This window comes from Lutra lutra, chromosome 7 (genome assembly GCF_902655055.1).
Source record: "Lutra lutra chromosome 7, mLutLut1.2, whole genome shotgun sequence".
Classification (NCBI taxonomy): domain Eukaryota; kingdom Metazoa; phylum Chordata; class Mammalia; order Carnivora; family Mustelidae; genus Lutra; species Lutra lutra.
Genome location: NC_062284.1, coordinates 120,427,159 through 120,448,743, shown reverse-complemented (window position 1 = coordinate 120,448,743; position 21,585 = coordinate 120,427,159). Strand labels below are relative to the sequence as shown.

The 21,585-nt window shown below is 44.4% G+C and overlaps 1 protein-coding gene across 4 annotated transcripts in view; it reads right to left on the bottom strand.

Annotated features, from left to right (window-relative positions):
* The window catches only part of KCNK10 (potassium two pore domain channel subfamily K member 10), a 129,046-nt gene that overhangs the window by 9,271 nt on the left and 98,190 nt on the right, over positions 1-21,585 (bottom strand). The gene's annotated exons all lie outside the window — the stretch shown is intronic.

Sequence of the window (21,585 nt, the reverse complement as noted above, 5' to 3'; positions counted from 1 at the left end):
ACCCGACCAAAACCATACACATCAGAGTGCATGGGTCTTTCTCCGTCACCTAGATTGATTTTCTGCAAAAATACACCACATGGAGGGCACTGGATATAGGAAACATTTATCACGTGCTCTTTTTTCTATTCATTACCTTCCGGTAAATTAGAAGGCAGAGAACCTCAGAGCACAGAGAGAACTTTGCATTCATATACTCAACAGAAGCCAAGAGGGGTTGAGGGACTAGCATAAAATGATTTTGCTAATTAGAGACAAAGCCAAGATTGTAATTCTGATGTGATTAATTCCCAGTCCAGTGCTTACTGATGGAACCAGACTTCAAGTTACTCAACAATTTCCCAGCTCACACAAAGTCGCCAGAGTCCCGCTCCCACCTGCCCCCCTCTAACAAAATCAACCAGACTAACCCCCATGAAGAACAACAGGCCATCCTGCTTCCCTCCTGGAAAAGAAGACTGGGAATAAAAAGTTGTTTACTGTGTGATCTGTCCAGGAATTCCTAAGCTTCGGTCATAAGCAGTAACATCTCTGGCTGTATCCCCAGGACAGAGCTGGTCAAGAGAGAGCCTTCTAAGGTCAACCACTTGGATCAACCGTGGAAATGCCGGTCAAGAAGATGACTAGGCTTTCTATCCTCTCCCCCTTGACTGTGGGAGAAAAGTCGGTGCAGCCTCTTTATTGGAAAGTTCTAGGGATGCGGGAGGGCTATCCACTCTACTCCCAGAAACATTCAGCCCCATTTGCCTGGGGTCCCAGTCCCAGGTATGTTCAACAAGACAAAATGGAGGACTTAGTTCAACAAATAAGAGCAAGTATGGTGGACAGCAGGGAGCCTGCTTCCCTTCCTCTCTCTCTGCCTGCCTCTCTGCATACTTGTGATCTCTGTCTGTCAAATAAATAAAAATTTTTTAAAAAAGAACAAGTATAGTGGAGAACATTTATTTGCATGAATCTTAAATCAGCACTATGTACACCCCTGTTCTGAGATCAATATATTCCCTAAAAATACACAGGAAAACCTAAGGAAATACAATCCTTCTTTATGAAAAGCAGTCATGTGCTCCAACTCCCAAAAGGGCACTGAGTATATAAAGTGGGAACAGGGAAAAATTATTTGATCCTTGCTTTTATATAGTCCCCTCCTCATCTCCTCAGAAAAGCCATCTGCAAAAAAAAAAAAAAAAAAAAAAAAAAAAAAAAAAAAAATTATAATTTACTGATATTGCTGAAACTGCAAATGAAAATTCCAGGTTTGTTTTTTTTTTTTTCATGAAAGTATCGTGACAAGATGAGTCACTTGAGAGCCATGGGAATGTCTTACCCATCCCATGAATTTCCAGGCTGAATATTAGAGCAGGACCTGGTGAGGGGAGTGGAGCCCCTCCGAGAATCCAGGAACTTATTTATTACTAGCCTAGTTTTGTTATAGACATGTATAAAAATCCAAAGCCCAAAAGGAGATTTCACCATAGATCACATTATATTAATCTAATTGCTGGCAGGGGGAACATCATTCTGCCCCTCCTCTCTAAACTGTCCTCCTCAAATGCATAATGAAATTAAATGTTTGTGAGACACTTGTTAAGTCATAAATTAGGATGTGAACACAACTGTAATCCAAATGAGGCTGAGGTTGGCAAAGGAGGGCTTGCAAGTACAAAGAGAGTTGGAGACATTCCTGGGCTCCCTGAGGTGGGCGGAAAGGACGGCAGCACAGGACAGGATTTGTCTGGTGGCAGGGAGGGAGCTATGTAACAAAGGAGAAATAATGGTATCTAAAATGGGTTATCTGTTGGAGAGTTTATTGGCAAGGTAAACATTTCACCACCACTCACCTCACCACCCGAGGCAAACCTCGGCTTCTTCTTTCAGACATCCTAGGGTGATGTTCAGTGAATGCTTGGAGAATTCAATCATGGGGGTATTTTCGGGACTTAAGTCAAGTGTCATGTGTGTGTGTGTGTGTGTGTGTGTGTGCGCACGCGCGCGCGTGTGCACGCGCATGCGTGCGCATACGTGTACAGAAATGTGTATACCCATACTTCACTATAAAAGGAAGAGATGTGGACATAAAGTTTTAGCAATATACATTATTCTGGATACCCATGTTTTTGCTGCACTCTAGATATTAAAACAGAACAAAAACAGTTACCTTAACTGAACACCTTTTCCAGATGGAACCACAAACCATCTTACACGTCATCCAGTGATCTTTGGGCTTCTTATCCCCATTAGCCCCACAACTGTGCACTACCACTTGCAAAAGGGTGTTTAGGAATGTGGAGTCCAAGGTTAGACAGCCTGAGACACAACCCATCCCCACTGCTATATGGCTGGGTGACCTCAGGCAAGTTTCTCAACCTCTCTGTGCATAAGTTTCTTCCTTTATGACATGGACATCAAGAATCCATCTCATAGGATTGTTTGGAAGATTAAATATGTCTGTAAAAGTGTTGCACACTGCTAAGTGCTCAGGGACTGTTAATGATTATCTTTGATGTAGAACTTCAAATGTTTTCTCAGATGTGGACAGTCCCAGATTTAATATCACCCTTAGCTACTGAGGAATGCTCCCTCGTGTCTGGCTTAAGATAATCTTCATGTAGCTTCAGGAAATTGCAGTTAGTTGTCGCTTCCTGGATACATTATCTCATATAATTACCTCACTGTTAATGAGAAAAAGGTCCTCATTCTCTCTTGATTCTTCTGTGTTGGCTCTAGGTTGAGCTCTCAGACAGTCTCAGCCCACAATCTTGAAAACTCTGCCTTTCCATGAACTTCCCCCTAGTTCTTCGTCATCCTTCCGAGATTGCCAAGAATTGTAGATAATGTCTGCAATGTCAGGAACCAGCTGGAGAGAGGCACATACCTCACTTTCCTTGCCCTCCCCTCACCTCCCCCTTCTCTCCGCCACGCCACGTACAGAAGTGTGCTGAATTTCCAGAGAGGGGTTGCTAAGCAAAATCACACTATTTATTTACCAGTAAGCAGAGCAGCTAGCAAAAAGCTCTGTGAAAGCCCAGATCTGACTGAGCTAATGTGTTCCTGGGCTAACAAAACTATTATCTAGGAAGAGATGGTTCAATACAATATTTAGGCAGGAGGGACACGATGGTTGCGCACATCTGTCCAAATCTTGTTTTCACACTTTGTTGATTAGAATAAACGATGTGTTCTTTCCTTCTTATGCAAATATCATTATGCAAAATGATTTCCTGCCTCCGGATTGGCACTAACTGCAGGAATTTTCTAAGAACACAAAACTCACCTCCTGTAGAGTTCATTCTGTTGTCACGACTCTATGTGCAATTATTCCAAAGAGCGAAACAAACTTCACAAACAGAGAGCAGGAGAGCCAGCTCAAAGAGCTCTCTTCTGAGAGAGGGATATACGTGCTCACACTCCTAGAAGTGTTTACTTGTTTCAGACCTCAAAGGACTAAACCACACAGCCAAATCTCATTAAGCAAAACGCCCTCCCTGAGTTTGCTTGCTTCCACAATCTTATTTTAGAGAATGAGTATATTTCTATTCATTTGTGGGCTGGTTCTTTATTTCATTTTTGCCCCTCTAATGTCCATTCTCCTTTTCACTTCTATGTGATTTCTTAGAATTCTGAGATTAGCAATCCAGATTGTTGTGTCTGTCTGAGGAAACTGCTTCTCTGATGTGATTTTTAGCCGGGACCTTGGAGAGGTTATTTAATGATAAGGACACTGCATAAAAACCCTAGGACAGGAGCTACATGTGCAGAGCTCTACTTTTGGTCTGGTTTGGTTTGGGTTTTATTGAAATGCAAACACATCACCATGGTAATACAATTGAACTGAAAATAATTTATCAAAGTGGAAAGATAATAGGAACTGCCTCACAGAAGAATTGACTTTATTTTCTGATATTAGGATGTTTGCCACACAGATTTCTTTTTTAAAGGTCCAGTTCCAACAGATAGTTTCAACGTCACAGTGAACAGCTACGTAATACCAGCAATTCTATATACCATGAGGACAGTTTGTAAACAACATTTGCCTATAATCTCCATGGCAGAGACACTGTAAACACACATTAGTGAGAATCATGCAGCAAAATCTCCATGGAGCCTTTGGAAAATGTCCTCCTCAAAGGCTGAAGACACAAATGTATTTTGTTTCTATTCAGCTGGATAGCTGAGTTCACACACACCAAGTTTTGTCTGAGCCACACTGCAGCATCTCACAGATTATTGGCCCATTTGGGGTTTTGCTAGTATTGCCATGCAAAGTTTTTGAAAAAGCTTTTGGGTAGATACAATTAAGCCATTTTGGTCACTGAGATGCCAATGTTAGGTTCACCTGGGATAGAGAAAAATTTAAAATCCACAAGTAATAAAATTTCTCAGCTGTTCCACTCCAGGAACACTTTCATTAAAATCTTTAAAAGTTTTCTGTTCTAAAATTCAGTGGCTTTTAGTATTCAGAGATAATACTCGATCGGAACACCAGAGTTTGTGCTCAGAACACCAGAGTTTGTGCTCAAAATACAACCTGTTAATTCACTCAGTCCATAATTTTTAAGGACCTTTTACGTATCAGGGGCTGTGCTGGTTGCAAGGGACACAGCAGATTTTAAAAAGAGCAAAGTTCCTTCCTCACATACTGGAAGGCTAGTGGGTGGGGCGGCATGGGAACCTCTGAGCCTTTGGCTGAAAGCAGGCTTTGTGGCGCTGTCCATGGTGTCCAGCCCTGGTCTAACTATTGAAGGCAACGTGTAGTACCTAATGACATCCCACTGATTCAAAATATCACCTGCGAGAGAAGAAAGAAATATTCTCGTAGTTCTGGTATGTGGACTACAGAAGTATGCCAACCATCATGGGTGATCTTTGGGTCTCTGTTAGCTAGGCATTCCGAAACTGTGTCCCAGGGCCTGGAACAACTCAGAGGCAATCACACCAATGCAGGAAACATCCACATGTAACCTGGGCTGAAGAATGGTCCTTCTCTTCAGCTAAGATTTGGAAAGCAAGCCCATGGAAAGGAGAGGAGGCTGGGCACACCTCCTTATGAGCCACTTCAACAGACTAACTCCTAGCAACCCCAACAGATACCCCACCTAGCGGTTCACCTATCCAAATTGTAAACTTACCTTACGTGGATTTTAGCAGCATAGGGAACAATGCGTCCACCCCAAAATGCCCTCCCACCGTCATATATACAAGCATACAAGAGTAATACTGCAGTAACAATGCTACACACACCTGAAGTTGCCTCCCTCTTCTCCCCCCACACCTCCCCTCCCTGCTAACAGGGTTCAAGGTCAGTTCATTGGCCAAGCAATCCACAATAGCCAGGGAAACAAGATTCCACCCCAATGCTTCTTTCTCATACAGGGGACTCCCCCTGCTTTAACACACATGGCCTCTCTCCAGCCTTACTCTGACCCGTGACCTGAGTCACAAACTCCGCCTCTTCCTCTCCCTTCCTTTTGGGAACAAGCTGACCTCTAGAAGTGGCCTCATGATTTCCTAATTCTGGGCCTGTTATTAAGAAACCTATTTTTCAAAAAAAAGAAAGAAAGAAAGAAAGAAAGAAAGAAAGAAAGAAAGAAACCCATTTTTCCACAGATATAAACCATATTCTCCAGTGTTGAGAAAATATAGTAATACTAGGCTTCAGTACATCATCTCTTTTGTCTTACTTGTCAATCAGCTCATATCTTGGGTGGAAAAAAAGAGATGCTATTTATTTGGCTCCTTCAAAGACCCCCATCATCTCGATTCTCTTCTCCATAGTCCTCCTGGTACCATGGTTTTTTTTAATGTTAGTGACAGCTCAATAATTACTTCACCATGAAGAAGAAAAAGGTCAGACTGTGTTCAGTGGGGTAAGTTCTCCTCAATGAAAGGTGAGTTCCCTTCCTGACACTGTAGCCCCTTCCCCCCACCAAGGAGGAACACATATAATGAAAGCAGAAAGGAAAGAAATTACAATGGACCTCCTACTGAATGGCCTGTCCTAGAAGGAGATGAGGAATGGGGGAAGTCATTAAGGTAGGCCAGGCCCCAGTTGAGACTCTCTGAAGGGACAGGACCTTCCACAAAGACAAGACAGACTGAGGGAAGACCTTGGGAAGCAAGAGTCATAATGCAGCCATGTAACACACTGAGTAAAATAAGTGGTTCACTGGGGATTATCAAGGACACTCTGACTCCTCCTTGTCCTTCCAGGCCATCTCCAAGCCATGTCCTTGTTCACAGGAACCAGCATCCAAGGGTACCCAGGAAGTGTGGGAGAAAAGAAAGCCCCATCCCTCCATTCTCAGCTATGAGCAGCCCAGAGAAAAGGCCCTGGTGAGCTTCTGGTGGGCTGCCCAGGATACCTTTCTACATGCCCAGGAATCAAGGCTAGTGACAAAAAAGCATGCATTTTCTGTGACCTACTATTTATTTTGCCTGTTAGAAGATTTGGAGAAAGCCCCCAAGATCAGCCAGATTTAGGTCAATACCTTAAAAACCCACATGGGTATCACTGAGTCAATACCTGGGCAAATACCTGGGTTTTACTGGGGATGTGGTTAGCAATGCTCTCCAAGGGTCACACCACACCTTCCTTCTTTCTAGACAAATACTTTTTAATGAAAGCACACAGGGCTGCTCACCTTCATAAAACTATAGACAATAATGAAATAGGCATTAAGAAATTATATGGGGAAAAGATGTGGCAACTAGAAGAGAAAGAGGCAATGAGAAGCAAGAAAAAAAAGTCCATGAGAAGGATGAGAAAGAGACTTTGCATATACAAAGCAGAAATGAAGCCACAGTTTGAGGGTCTAGAAGTTTCCTGGAGGTACAAGAGGGCTGCTCAGACAGGCCTGCACTGAATTGTTTGCGAGACAGAAAGCAAACAGCGAGAAGACAGATACACCTGCACTTTCTAGTTAGGCTGGAAACAGAGAAGTTTAAAGAAGAATGAAACACAGCTTCACAGAAAAATCGCTCAGAAATTAATCCTAAACTAGGAAGACTGGCATTTGAGGCAGTTTGATAGAAACATCCAGATCAGACAAGATTTCTTTAACAGAAAATTTTCCAAGCCTGTGAATGGTGTAGAATTCTGTAACTTTTCTGTTCTTAAATTCATAAATATTATTGTGCACCTACTGAGCTAAAGTCACTGATGAGAAAACAGAACAGCCCTCCTCCCCATACAGAGGCTGAGGCATACCAGCAACTCACTCTCTCAGCCTCCCCAGTGCAAAGACTCAAGCACGCATTCCAGGCTCCCCAACCACAGAGACCTAAGTCATACTCTGACTCAGACACTAGTGAGACAGGTGACAGGTTTGGTCTTGGAGTATCCCCTCTATGGTTTTCTGTGTGTTTTCCTCTTGTCTCTCTCTGGTATCCCAAGGCTATCCCTAGGGAGGAGCAAAGATTCCCCAGAGACATCCTTGTAGAACCACTTTCTTCTCTGCCACAGACTCATTAAGACTAGACTAGGGTTAGGGACAGAGAGAAGGCAGGATGGCCATACAGCTTGGAGAGGAAAAAAGGGTGGAAGGGGCTGCCTCTTCCTAGGGTCTTCCAAGTGGCATTAGCAGAACCTGCTGTCTGGAGGGCCAGGGGCGGGGAGGAAGGGGTGAGAGGCACAGCCCTTCTCTAACGTGGACACAACTCCCTCAGCACCTGTGCCCAGCCCAACTCAAAGGGGTCCTGGCTCCCCCTAAGTCTCCTGAGCCGAGATGGAGGGACATGGACCCTAAACAGGATGGAGGCGTGGAGTCAGAACTTTGCCCCCAATCCAGGTGGAACTGGACGGCACTAGATGGAAGCTTCCATGGGGCAGTGGCGTGACAGACAGCAGTGGACACACCATCCATAAGGAAGCAGGGACCGTGTGGGTTCCATCCTGGGGCTGGTGGCCACAGTGATGGGATCAGATCACATTTCCAAGGGCAGTCACAAGGGTGGTTCGAGAAGAAGCATCTAGGGCCCAGAATCACAGGGTGGGAGGGGGGGAGCAGCAGGGCCAGCTTCTATCTGTGCCAGTCAGAAATGGTAGTGGCTTCCTCTGGAACCAGTTCTATGGCATGATTTGGGTCATCGTTCTTGGCTGGGCGCCTCCCATGTCTGGGTCTCCATCCAGCCCAGGGATTCAGTAGCTATCTAACACCCTTAAAAAAATTTTTTTTTCTGCTTAAATTATCCATTAGTTGGTTTCTCTTCAATCAGCTAAGCTGCCTGCCTGCAGGTGCCTCTCCTGGAGGTCAGGGTAAGCCGGTCTCCACCTCCGGCAGGCAGGTCAGAGACATAGACCCAAGGGGTCCTCATGACAGGCAGAGAACTCTGAACTCCAAGACCAGCCCGAACTTGAATGTGACATGGTATATAACTGCTTGGGCAATCTCCCAAGATTTCTAAGTCTTCAGAGAAGTCCTGTCAGAAATGACAGCTAGTTTCGGCTGTGGTGTGGAAGGGGCCGAAAGCATTCCTGGGAAGGAGAGTTGGAGAGAGCAGGATCAGACCCTGGGCCAGCTGAGGCAGAGGGTCTGGCCCCTGCAGGAGGGGACCAGTGGCACTGCCCAGAGAGGCTGCTGGTCAGCGCGGAGACTGGCAACCCAGACAAGTGAACAGGGAAGACACAGGCTGCAGCCAGGTCTGGGCACACGTCAGGGACAGCCCCTGCAGGCACCAGAGGGCAGAGGACCCTGGGAAGGGGGGCTGTGGTGGGGTCTGCCGGGTGCCAGTGCAGCTGCATTTGGGGCTAAAGATGCAAAGAGAAAAGATTCCTAAGCACAATTACCAACATGTGAACAGTAGATCTCTTTGGACGATGGGTCTTACGTGATTTTATTTTCTTCTTTGTACTCTGTTTTCCAAAGTCTCTACGATGGCCATGTTGTCTTTGTCATCTTTGCAATGAAGGAAAAAGGAAAGGCTGGAAGGGAGAGGGATAAGGAGGAGAAAAGGGAGAGAGGCAACAGGGGGAACCATGCCTCTGAATGTTGCGTGGTTCCCTTGAGAAATCACACCAAAGTCTTTGACAAGGCAGCCTGTCTTTTCTTTTGGGAAAGAGATGATTTCCCTTGAGGGAAAACTGGAGGAGAGAACTTTCACCCCACAGGAAAGTGAAGAGAGGGGCCTTATCTACACCTTCAGGATCCCAGGGACAATTTGCCAGCAGTGGCGGTGGCCGCCGCGAGGACATGGCCTTGTTCCAAGGCGGTAATTGCATCCTGCCTGCTGTCCTACCACCTCCTCATCCCACAGGACATGGCCACCCCCTTCCTGAGCAGAAGTGCCGGGGAGCCCCACTGTTGGCAAGCAGCCACTGGCCTTCTCCGTCTTGCCTATAATTCCAGATCTTTTCGCAGCTTACTCACTAAAGAGAATGAAGTTACTGATGCTCACAGTCTCGTGTCATGCTTCTGTTCTGTCTGCTGGGATGTTCTTCCCCTTTCTACGTTTGTCAAACTCCTGTTGGCTCCTTAGAACACAATTCCACTTTTGCCTCCTGCAGGAAGCCCTCTGCCTTCTCGATGGAGTGTCCCATCTCCTCCAGCTGTCTCTGTTCTGGTGCGTTCCCAGGTCAACGGACCCGCACGTCCCCCATTTGCTGTCCAGCTACATGCGTGTCTCCCTATCGTTGTATCAAATATGCAGTGTGTCTTCTACACTTGCTGCCTCTTTGTTAGCACCCAGGGAAAGCAGGAGAGCAGCTGTTGGAGGGAAGCTAACATACGAAGGACATAAAACTGTTGAGCTACCAAGAGATATACTTGTCAGGGTTTTGTCACGTCAGATGCTAGAAGGGGAACATATTACACAGAGACCCAGACGATGGACATACGCACATGTCACACAGTACACATTTGCAGGATGAAACTGAATATTAATAGCACGGAACTGTCTTAGTGGGAGAGTCCGGACTATTTGAACATGGTTATTTATACAAGGATAGAAATTATACGCATGTACTCCTGAAGTTACATAGGAGCTCCCTGGATGGCTTTTTTCTCCCCTTGCAACCCCATTTAGAGTATAACACTGTAGGAGGTGACTGGAAAATCTGTGAGGTGTTTTTGGTCATCACACCGATCAGAAGGGCCCTCCTGGCCTGCGGCAGGAGAGGGCGAGAAGGTTCAGACATCCTGTCTGCGAGAGCCGGTGCCAGACCAGACAACAACCCCAAATTTCGTGTGAGTTTTGACTATCCCTCTGAGGAAACTTCGTGTTTATACTTACCTGACCTGAGAACTTAACTCCCTTTCACGTATAAATATACATACATGCGCGCGTGTGCGTGCAATTTTTTTTTTCCAGCATGACTTCAATATAGGCTGAATTTTATAAGACTATGACTCCAACCTACATTGCAAAAAGGCTGAACTTTGACTAATTGGAACACTGCTCTGAATTGTTCTCCCTTTTGGAAAAGGACATCATGGGGAGGGGGGGACATCCCCTGTGGCATCTTCGTCACTGGGAGGACACACCTGAGCTGACCCACGTCTGGAGTGGAGGAACTCACCACTCTGGTGGCTCCCAGAGGGTTTCATGACCAAGTATCTATGACTAGAGCATATTATTTTATTCTAAATGGCCTACCTTTTATCTCTCCTTCATATTGGAGCTAGAAAGTAATATTGAAACTGGCAGAATTAGAGGCGTACATCAGTTGCACTCTCCTTGAGGTTCATTTCAATGTTGTAAATGGGCACCAAGGAACACTTGCTATAAAAGAGGGTGTTGGGTACGACGGGGTTGAGAAGCACCGGATGAAAGTCAACTGTACATCGTATTCGAGGTCAACTCGAAGAGTCTGTAGAATTTCACTTATGGGTATTGCCTGATGAGACAAAAGTCCCTGGTACATAAATACCATATGCCATGTGCAATAAGCAATGTCAGGGGACAGGTCCCTTACTGGACCACCCTCCCATCAAAATAATGGCAATTCAGAGGTTAAGCCCAAGGCATTTTTTTTTCCATTGACATTCATTGGCACATGATGCGACCTTTGGTTTCCAGGTCATCTTCCCTACCAAAATGTATGACGATGCTCATTCACTCAGTCATTGGGTATGGACTACAGGCTCTCCGGGTGCCAGGAGCTGGGCTGGAGACTGTGCTGAGGAGCAGACAGGACGGGGCTCCCCAGAAGCTCTCAGGCTGACGGGGACGGCAGGCATCAAACATGTAACTCCAATTTGGGGAGATGAATGTCATTCTAGGGGTGTATAAAGTGCTATGGGAGTTCTGGGTGCTGACCTCATTTAAAAGTCAGAAAAAAGGGATGCCTGCATGGCTCAGTCAGTTAAGCATCTGCCTTTAGCTCAGGTCATGATCCCGGGGTCCTGGGATCGAGTCCCATATTGGGCTCCTTGTTCAGCAGAGAGCCTGCCTCCTCCCTCTGCCTGCTGCTCCCCCTGCTTGTGCGCTCTCTCTCTTTCTCTCTCTCTCTCACAAATAAATAAATAAAGTCAGAAAAACCTCCCTGAAGAGCTGACATTTACCCTCAAAGCTGGAGGGTTATGGGGACTGTCCAAAGCACCATAAATACCCCATCCCAAGATGAGATCACAGCACATTCAGTGTAGACACGGGCCTTTTGGCTTTCCCCTTCGGGAGCGCAGATCTCGCCCCCAAATACAGCCCTCAAGGACCTCACTCCAAGAAAGCACGCTGACCATAGCTTTTTTTTTAATTTTGATACGAGCTTTTCACAAAATATGGTTAGTCAGTTCACCTTTTGTTGCTTCCCTAGTAATAAGAGAAGAATTTGAATTCAAGACATTTCTAGAAATATGATTAACACTAAAGGCATGTGATCATTTTTTAAAAATAGAAAAGGGATAGGAAGCAGTGTGCCCACTCTTCAGGCAGGGCGGCAATTTCATCAGCCCTCAAATTGCCCCCCACAGTGGCTCCCAGAAGCAGGTGTCACATGGTTATGGGGCCATCTGGACAGGTCCTCTTCCTCCTCTTCCCTGGAGAAAAGGTTCACAAGCCTCCAAAGGAAGGTAAAAGAGAAATGTGCCTCATAGAAATACAGAACCCAAAGCAGCAGAGGCAAGAAGCAAACGGCGATGTCAGAAAAAGGACGAATGCCAAAGAAAGTGGCCAGACCCCTTCGAGAACGCCATATGGCCTTGATAGGTCTGCGTTTTATTTTAAATGTTGATACTTGCTTTCTTGTTAGCGTTGCTGCCAACTCTGTTTCAGTACTCAGTAAAATTCATTTTTTAAAAAAAATCACACAGAAGCTCTCTGTACTCTATTCTTAAAATCATACATAAATTTCTATCCTTTTTTTAACTGCATGCTCTATGGCCCCGTTCCTTATTCAGACTACACGGCAAAGTGGTGTTAAATTGGAAGGGAAAGTCCTGTTGACTGATCAGAGATGCCCAACACATTTGTTTGTACCTACTAAGCAGGAAGAGGTAACCAGGCTGTTGGAGGGGTGGAGGTGCAGATAGGTAGGCAGCCAAATAGAAGGACTATTGATGTTTCTGTTAAATTCACTACTGCTGGGACACCTGGGGGGCTCAGTCGGTTAAGGTTCCAACTCTTGATCTTAGCTCAGGTCTTAATCTCAAGGTTGTGAGTTCAAGCCTCACACTTGGCTTCATGCTGGGTGTGGAGCCTACTTTAAAAAAATAAACAAAACAAAACAAAATAATTCACTTGTGCCAAGGAACAGAAACAACTAACCGAGGGGATCTCACTCCATTGAAACAGAGCCATAGCGGCAAGCACATAGGATCAGAACACGAGAGACAGGGCAAGGCACAGCAAAGCCCCTTTTGATATTTGGGGGCAAGGTGTCTTTTGGGAAGAAAGTCTGGGAACATTTTGATGCTTTATTAAAAATATGAACTGGCCCTTGTCTTCAAGGTCTAGGGAAAGCACACCCAACCTGAGAGGCAATCAGCATGTAGCTAAAATAAATTCTTTTTCATTCTTTGACTTTCCTTTTACTGGAATCTACATACGTGATGGGACGTCATGGATACGTTGGCATATACATTTACAGCCTATTAAGTGCACCCAAAGATGCAGAGCTCAGACAGAACAGCAGGGGCACACTCAGACCTTCTGTATTCTTTCTCTGAGTCCTGGCCAAGGCATCTTTTCTTTGTAGGACAATGTCTGATAACGAGCTTTGTCCCAGACGCAAGCCCTCCTGCCTATCATATTCCCTCTGTCACTGCTGCTCCCTAAACTCCTCCAGCCCATGCACCTCCAAGCCCATTCCCAAGAAGGGTAGGACTGAGCATCAGCAAGCATCTCTTCTGCATTCAGATCTGTGGGGGTGCTGCACGGCCTGTGCACCCTGGGTGCGTGGAAAGGAATCTGATTCATCTCCCCTTCTCCAACCAATACACAATCCTAGTAAGTATTTACTGAAGTATGGATGCCTCCATAGTGCTTAGTGTTGAGCAGGTATGGCAAGGGTACAGGAAAAGAAAAGGCATAGAAGTTCTACATTCAAGGCCCGTATGCTTTTCTTAAAAAGAACAACCCATGGTTATGCAACATAAGACAGGTGCTGCACTGAAGGTGTGTGTGATGTCAAACACAAGCTAGAATTCACAAGTCCCTCCTCTGGGCCCCCATCACTAGTGGCACACTTGTCCTGACAGTAGCAGCATTTACTGAGTGCTGACCAGGTATCAGGCAGGCTCTCAGGCATCAACTAAGTAGGAAAAGAGGGAGCTACAACTTTAACCTCATTTTTCAAATAAAGAAATGGGCACAAAAATAGGCACATAGATCAATGGAACAGAGTAAAAGACTCCGAAATAAACCCACAGTTATATGGTCAATCAATCTTCAACAAAGGAGGCAAGAATGTCCAATGGGAAAAGACAGACACTTCAACAAGTGGTGCTGAGAAAACTGCTACCTGCAAAAGAGTGATCCTGGACCACTTTCTGACACCACGCGCAAAAATAAATTCAAAATGCATTAAAGACCTAAACGTGAGACCTGAAACCATAAAAATCATAGAGAACACAGGCAGTAATTTCTCTGACATCAGCCACAGCAATATTTTTCTAGACAGGTCTCCTGAGGCACAGGAAATAAAAGCAAAATTAAACTATTGGGGCTTTATCAAAATAAAAAGCTTCTGCACAGTGAAGACAAATAATCAGCAAAGCTGACAGGAAAAAAAATGAAAATAAAAAACAAAACAAAAACCTGAAAGACAACCTATAGAATGGGAGAAGGCATTTGCAAATGACATATCTGATAAAGGGTTAGTATCCAAAATACATAAAGAACTTGTAAAAATCAACACCCCAAAAAAGAAATAATCTAATTTAAAAATGGGTAGAAGACAGGAACAGACATTTCTCCAAAGAAGACATCCAGAGGGCCAACAGACAGATGAAAAGATGTTCAACATCACTCATCATCAGGGAAATGCAAATCAAAACTACAGATATCACCTCACACCTGTCAGAATGGCTAAAATCAACAACATAAGAAACAACAGGTGTGGCGAGGATATGGAGAAATAGGAACCCTTGTGCACTGTTGCTTGGAACGCAAACTGGTACAAACATTATGGAAAACAGTATGGAGGTTCCTTAAAAAATTAAAAAATAGAACTACCCTACAATCAAGTAATCACATGACTGGGCATTTACCCAAAAAATACAAAAACACTAACTAAAGGGGAACATGCACCTCTATGTTTATAGCAGCATTATTTACAATAGTCAAATTATGGAAGCAGCCCAAGTGTCCATTTATAAATAGATAAAGAAGATGTAATGTGTACGTACACACACACACACACACACACATATACACAATCGAATATTATTCAGCCATAAAAGGGAATGAAATCTTGCCATTTGCAACAATATGGATGGAGCTAGAAGGTACAATATTAAGCAAAATAAGTCAGAGAAAAACAAATATCATATGATTTTACTCATATGTGAAATTTAAGAAATAAAGCAAATGAGCAAAGAGAAAAAAGAGAGAGACAAACCAAGAATCAGACTCTTAACTGTAGAGAGCAAACGGATGGTTCCTGGGGAGGGGGGGATGGGTGAAATAGGTGATGGGGATTAAGTAGTACACCTGCAGTGATGAGCGCCAGGTGTTGCAAGGAAGTGCTGAATCCCTATATTGTATACTTGCCACTAATGTACTACTGTATGTTAACCATACTGGAATTTAAATTAAAATCTTAGTTTTAAAAATTTAAAAAAATTTTTTAAAAGAAAAAGGGGCATAGCCCAAGGCACATGGCTGGTAAGTGGTGGATCAGGGCTTAGGCACTGAGGCAGTGGCTCCAGAGGGAGTCTACCTGAGCCCCCATCTCATCATGAACGTCAGTCTTTATCTATGTCTGTTTCTTCCCAGGGAAGGAGGGTCTCCTGTGCCTCATCACATACCCCAGTGTTGAGAACCCAGGAGGTATTATTTGATAATGGCTTATTAAAGTGACCCGGGGAGAGGTAGGAAGGAGCAGCCACAATGGGAAGCCGGAGAATGAAACATTGCGAGGCAGATAAAACCGTGTCAGAGCAACAGCAAGGCCAGGTGGACACCGGACGTCCCCCGCATGCAGAGACCCCAGTTGGCCTGGCGTCAGGCCGCCCTCCCTGCCAGGAGCTCTGCTGCAGGGCCGGAGCTGAGAAAGCACTACGGGGAAAAGCCCAGGGATGCAGATGGAGCAGAGGGTGGGGGGTTAGGAGGGCAGGTGCAAGAGGGAGACGAGCCACAAGGCACCGCCTTGCCATTTTGCCTCCAGTGTCACCGGATGGCATCTGTTGGGGCAGCCAGGACATGAGGAGGAATCAGCGATTTATCAAATGCTGTCTCTGCAGCCTTGAAAGTGGAAGAAAAGGAAAAAAAAGCAGAAAACAAGTGCTGGCAAGGATGTAGAGAAATTGGAACCTGTGTGCTTTGCTAGTGGGAATGTAAAATTGTGCAGCATTGTGCAAAACAGTCTGGCCGGTCCTCAAACTATTAAACATAGAATGACCGTATGACCCAGGAATTCCACATCTAGGTCTGGCTCAAAGAAACTGAAAACAGGGACTCAGAGAGATATTTGCACACTTGTGCTCATAGCCGCATTATTCCCAACAGCCAAAAAGTGAAGCAACCCAAGTGTCCACCGGTGGTTGAACAGATAAACAAAAACATGGTATATACACAGAGTGCAATATCGCCAAGCCTTAAAAAGGATGGAAATTGTGACTTGTGTTACAACATGCAGGACTCCTTAAAGACATGACGCTAATGAAACAAAGCAGTCACAAAAGGACAAGTCCTGCCCAATTCCACTTATAGGAGGTCTCCAGAGTGGCCAAATTTTCAAAGACATAAAATAGAACAGCAGTTGCCAGGGGGCTGGGAGAGGGCAGAGTGAGGAGTGAGTGTTGGATGAGTACAGTGTTTCAGTCTGGGAGGATGAAAAAGTTCTGGAGGTGAGAGGTGGTGATGTTTGCACAGCAATGTGAATGTCGTTAATGCCACTGAACCATACATTTTTAAATGGTGAAAATGGTAAATTTCCCACAGGAAAAAAAAAATATGCACAAGGAAAAACATTGAAGCAACGTTCTAAATTATCCCACTAACTCCTGGGGTACCTTAAATGAGAAGACAACCTCTTTGAAACAGAATGTTTCAAAATGTTAATTCTGTGGTGGGCGGGGGGGGGGGGAGAATGGCAAGGAAAAAGCGCTGATTTGAAAAGCCAGTTTTGCTCAGTCCCTTTGTACTCAACTTTTTTGAGTATAAGAATCCTTTTTTTTTTAAGATTTTATTTATTTACTTGACAGATCACAAGTAGGCAAAGAGGCAGGCAGAGAGAGAGAGAGAGAGAGAGGAGGAAGCAGACTCCCTGCTGAGCAGAGAGCCCAATGTGGGGCTCGATCCCAGGACCCTGAGATCATGACCTGAGCTGAAGGCAGAGGCCTTAACCCGCTGAGCCACCCAGGTGCCCCAGAGTATATGAATCCCTTTTAAACATTAAAAAGAAATTCCTCAATACCCACACAATAGAATTTTTTGTGCCCACTGATTGAATTCTTAATGATGATTCCTCCACGTACATTCGAAAAAGGGTAGTATATATGCTGAGATGTACTATTTATTCTATCTACCAGCCATGTTTGAAGCACAAAAAGTAATTCTCTGATTCTTTAAAATAGCACCTCAGGCCCCTATGAACCTACTACCCACAGGGTGAGAACCACATTTCTGTGCTAGCAAGATCTCAGCAGTGAACTCCCAAGACATAGTGCAAAACCATTAAGTCAAAAAGGCTGTGACGCATAAAGGGCTAGTGTCCAAAATCTACAAAGAACTTAGCAAACTCAACACCCAAAGAACAAATAATCCAATCAAGAAATGGGCAGAAGACATGAACAGACATTTCTGCAAGGAAGACATCCAGATGGCCAACAGACACATGAAAAAGTGCTCCATATCACTCGGCATCAGGGAAATACAAATCAAAACCACAGTGAGATATCACCTCACACCAGTCAGAATGGCTAAAACTAACAAGTCAGGAAATGACAGATGCTGGCGAGGATGCGGAGAAAGGGGAACCCTCCTACACTGTTGGTGGGAATGCAAGCTGGTGCAACCACTCTGGAAAACAGCATGGAGGTTCCTCAGAAAGTTGAAAATAGAACTACCCTATGACCCAGCAATTGCACTACTGGGTATTTACCCTAAAGATACAAATGTAGTGATCCGAAGGGGCACATGCACCCGAATGTTTATAGCAGCAATGTCTACAATAGCCAAACTATGGAAAGAACCTAGATGTCCATCAACAGATGAATGGATAAAGAAGATGTGGTATATATACACAATGGAATACTATGCAGCCATCAAAAGAAATGAAATCTTGCCATTTGTGATGACGTGGATGGAACTAGAGGGTATCATGCTTAGCAAAATAAGTCAATCGGAGAAAGACAACTATCATATGATCTCCCTGATATGAGGAAGTGGAGATACAACATGGGGGGCTAAGGGGGTAGGAGAAGAATAAATGAAACAAGATGGGATTGGGAGGGAGACAAACCATAAGTGACTCTTAATCTCACAAAACAAACTGAGAGTTGCTGGGGGGAGGGGGGTTGGGAGAAGGGGCGTGGGGTTATGGACATTGGGGAGGGTATGTGCTATGGTGAGTGCTGTGAAGTGTGTAAGCCTGGCGATTCACAGACCTATACACCTGGGGATAAAAATATATTATATGTTTATAAAAAATAAAAAATAAAAATAAATAAAAATAATTTTTTTTAAAAAGGCTGTGATGCACAAATGAAGCTCTTTGCAGAAAATAAAAAGCAAAGCATTTACACCAGAAAGACAAAGTGTGTTTCCTCTAATAGGAATGCACATGTCCTAGGCTAGACTGAACTGAGCCAGCCCTGCCTTACACAGAGCTCTCAGAACCTGGATGTCTTCTAAACAATCTCCCTTTCCTCAATGACTACTGACATACAGTTGCTTAGAACTCATGTTCGTTGCTGCCCTGGTATAAATATGCTGATCATATACCCAGCACTGTGATGGGCAGACTCAGCTCAACAAGGGCATTTCTCAATTTTAATTTGTTGTAAGCTACACTGGAGTGGGTTATTACTTGCTTGACTCACAGAGGTAGTATGAGGCTAAACATGAAAAGAAAAAAAAAAACAACACTTTTTTTTAACATTGACATATGTAACCAAAAAAGAGAAAAGAGTTCTATAAAAAGGCAAAGGATTATTACTCTATTATATCAGTGCCTTCCAGCGTGACCAAACTAGCCTGTAAAAATTGGTGATGAAGGGTGAACATGGGAAATCATCATCCACCTGTTAAGCTGGTTTTATGAGACTAATAAAAAAAATGTGATTCCTAATAAAATTCTTGCATTAAATTCATTAACTCAAAAGTACCTGGAAGTATTATTTTTTAAAGATTGTATTTATTTATCTGAGAGAGAGAGATCACAAGCAGGGAGCAGGGGAGAGGGGGAAGTTGTCTCCCCGCTGAGCAGGGAGCCCAGTGCAGGACTCAATCCCAGGACCCTAAGATCATGACCTGAGCTGAAGGCAGACACTTAACCAACTGAGCCACCCAGGCACCCAGTGCCTGGAAGTTTTAGGAAAAGGTTACCATGTGGTAGATCTAAAGCATCACTGGACTTGCGGTGGCCCCAACATGCACAGATATAAAATGTCTTAATAATACCCCTGAGATTCTAGAAAGTGATCATGTGTTCAATGGGCAAGTCCTAACAGATAATGAATATCCATAAAAATATTCCCCAGACTTTCCTCCACTGGATGACCGTTGAGGAAAAGCTTCTTCTACAACACTTCTGGAGTTTAGGACTGAGTTAAATCCCCACTGAGAATTAAGGTCTTGGTGTCGGTTCCCTCAAACTCCACATTCTTAAAACCATTGAAGCAGAGTGTTGAGACAACCTAATAAAACCAGGAAAAAGAGAATGCTTTTGAGGGCAAGACCAACTGTCTCAGATCACCAAGAGGCTTGGCTTTGAGCTTTGTGTTCCTCTTATTGTCAACACTAAGTGAGTTGTATGAGTGGGCAATGAGGTAAAGAGCAGAGAGTGCAGAATATCATCTGCCTGGCAACTTCTCTCTCGCAGGTGGCCCAAGACAAAGCAGCCATTGGGACAGCATAAGCCCCTCTTTTATGAGCTCACCTCCGCATTAGTCACAAACTAGACATGAGCAAAGGGGCATTTAAATCCTAGATGAATGTCCAAGACAAGAGAACAGCAAGAAGGAGATGTTTGCTAATAATGAACCAATAGTAGGGAGATAGTACAGGTTCACAGAGAAGAATCAGAGGCTATTGTCCAACTCAAAGTATTGACAGATCATATGAGGTTGGAAAACCAAAACCCTTGGAAAGCAGAGAAAGACAAGGCCAATACTAACTTTTTCTCAACAAGCCATCTTTATCTGTCCCCAGATCTTACAAAATCTTCCATGGAGACTCTTCTGAACCCTCAGATGCCAACCTTACCTTATAAGAGAAAGAAGGAAGGAAGGAGAATGGAAAGACTAAGTCTATGCATGCACACCAGGGCACGGTCACCTGCTTTGGAATCCTTGCTCTATTGCTTATGGGCTGGGTGACCTTGGGCAGGTCACAGAGCAGTCTAAGCATTCCAATCTCATAAGATTAAGAAGATGATAACGGTCTCTCTGGGAAGGCTGTAGTGCAGATGACTTTGGGTGAAGCTCACAACCCAGGGTCCAGCATACTGTAAACTCTCGAAGCAAATTAGTAACTCATCTCTAGACTTCGCTACTGAAGTGCCATAATACTCAGTCTGACCTCGACTAAATCCTACTGGCCAAATGACAAATCCAAGACTCTCTACAAAGGTCCTACACATGGGAGTTCACAAGCGATTGGCCATCCCTAAGTAACAATCAGATTCCCAGAAGTTACCTGCGATTAAAGCTTACCAGAGAGAGAAAGACTTTGTTATAGCTGCCCTAAAAATGTTTAAATGTTAAATACTATGTGGGCAGTATTTATACTTTAGTATAGTTATACTTTAGGCAGAGTTTGAGAGCTTTAATGTTTATAGAAAAGAGTGAAATGCATTTTAAAAGCCATTAAAGCCTACAGCGATCTCAGATGGTAACAGGAAACACCAAACAGACACCAGCTAGCTCCCAAAGATGAACCAAGAGAGAGGAAGAATCACACATTCGATCGGTCCTTAGGGGGTCAGCTAATATCAGTGCTGAGTTGGTTTGCCTGCTAAAAAATGTCAGCCAGAACAATCACTGTCTGTATATCATCAGGGTCAGGCCCCAGGCATTTTCCTTCATGGGGGAGAAATGATCTTATTCCCGGAGAATAACATTTCTAAAGCTCTCTTTAAGTACCCATGTGAGAGAGGAGAGCTCTGGGCAGGAATGGCACCAACACTGAAGAAGCAGTTAAGACCATTGGTAGGGACCCTGGAATCAAGTGGAAGATTTAGCCAGGGGAGCTGGGCATGCATCTTGGGACCTGTGAGGCAACCGACCCCTCACATTTCAGCAGAGTTATGGCTTAACTGGGCCAATTTTGCCCCAAGGGGACATTTATTAATGTGTGGAGATGTTTTTGGCTGTCATAACTAGGGGGACTCATGGCCCCAACATCTAGGAGTTGAAGCCAGAGATGCCACCAAACATCGTACAATACACAGGGCAGGGCTCATGACAATAATCCAGTCCCAAGTGTCAATCATGTCAAGGCTGAGCAACCTTGACTTACAGGAAGAGAGAAAAGAGGGGGTCATTCATGGATAGACTGTGTCATAGTCTGTCATTAACAAAATGTTGTTCAGTGGGGTACCCGGGTGGCTCAGTCAGTTAAGCAGCTGCCTTCCAGTCAAGTCATGATCCCAGGGGCCTGGGATCGAGTCCCACATCAGGATCTCTGCTCGGCGGGGAGTCTACCTATCCCTCTCCATTTGCCTCTCCCCCTGCTCGTGCTCGCTCTCTCTCTCTTTCTCTCTCTCTCAAATAAAGAAATAAAATCTTAAAAAAAAAAAAAACAGATGTTGTGCAGTCTGGTTTGTGAATG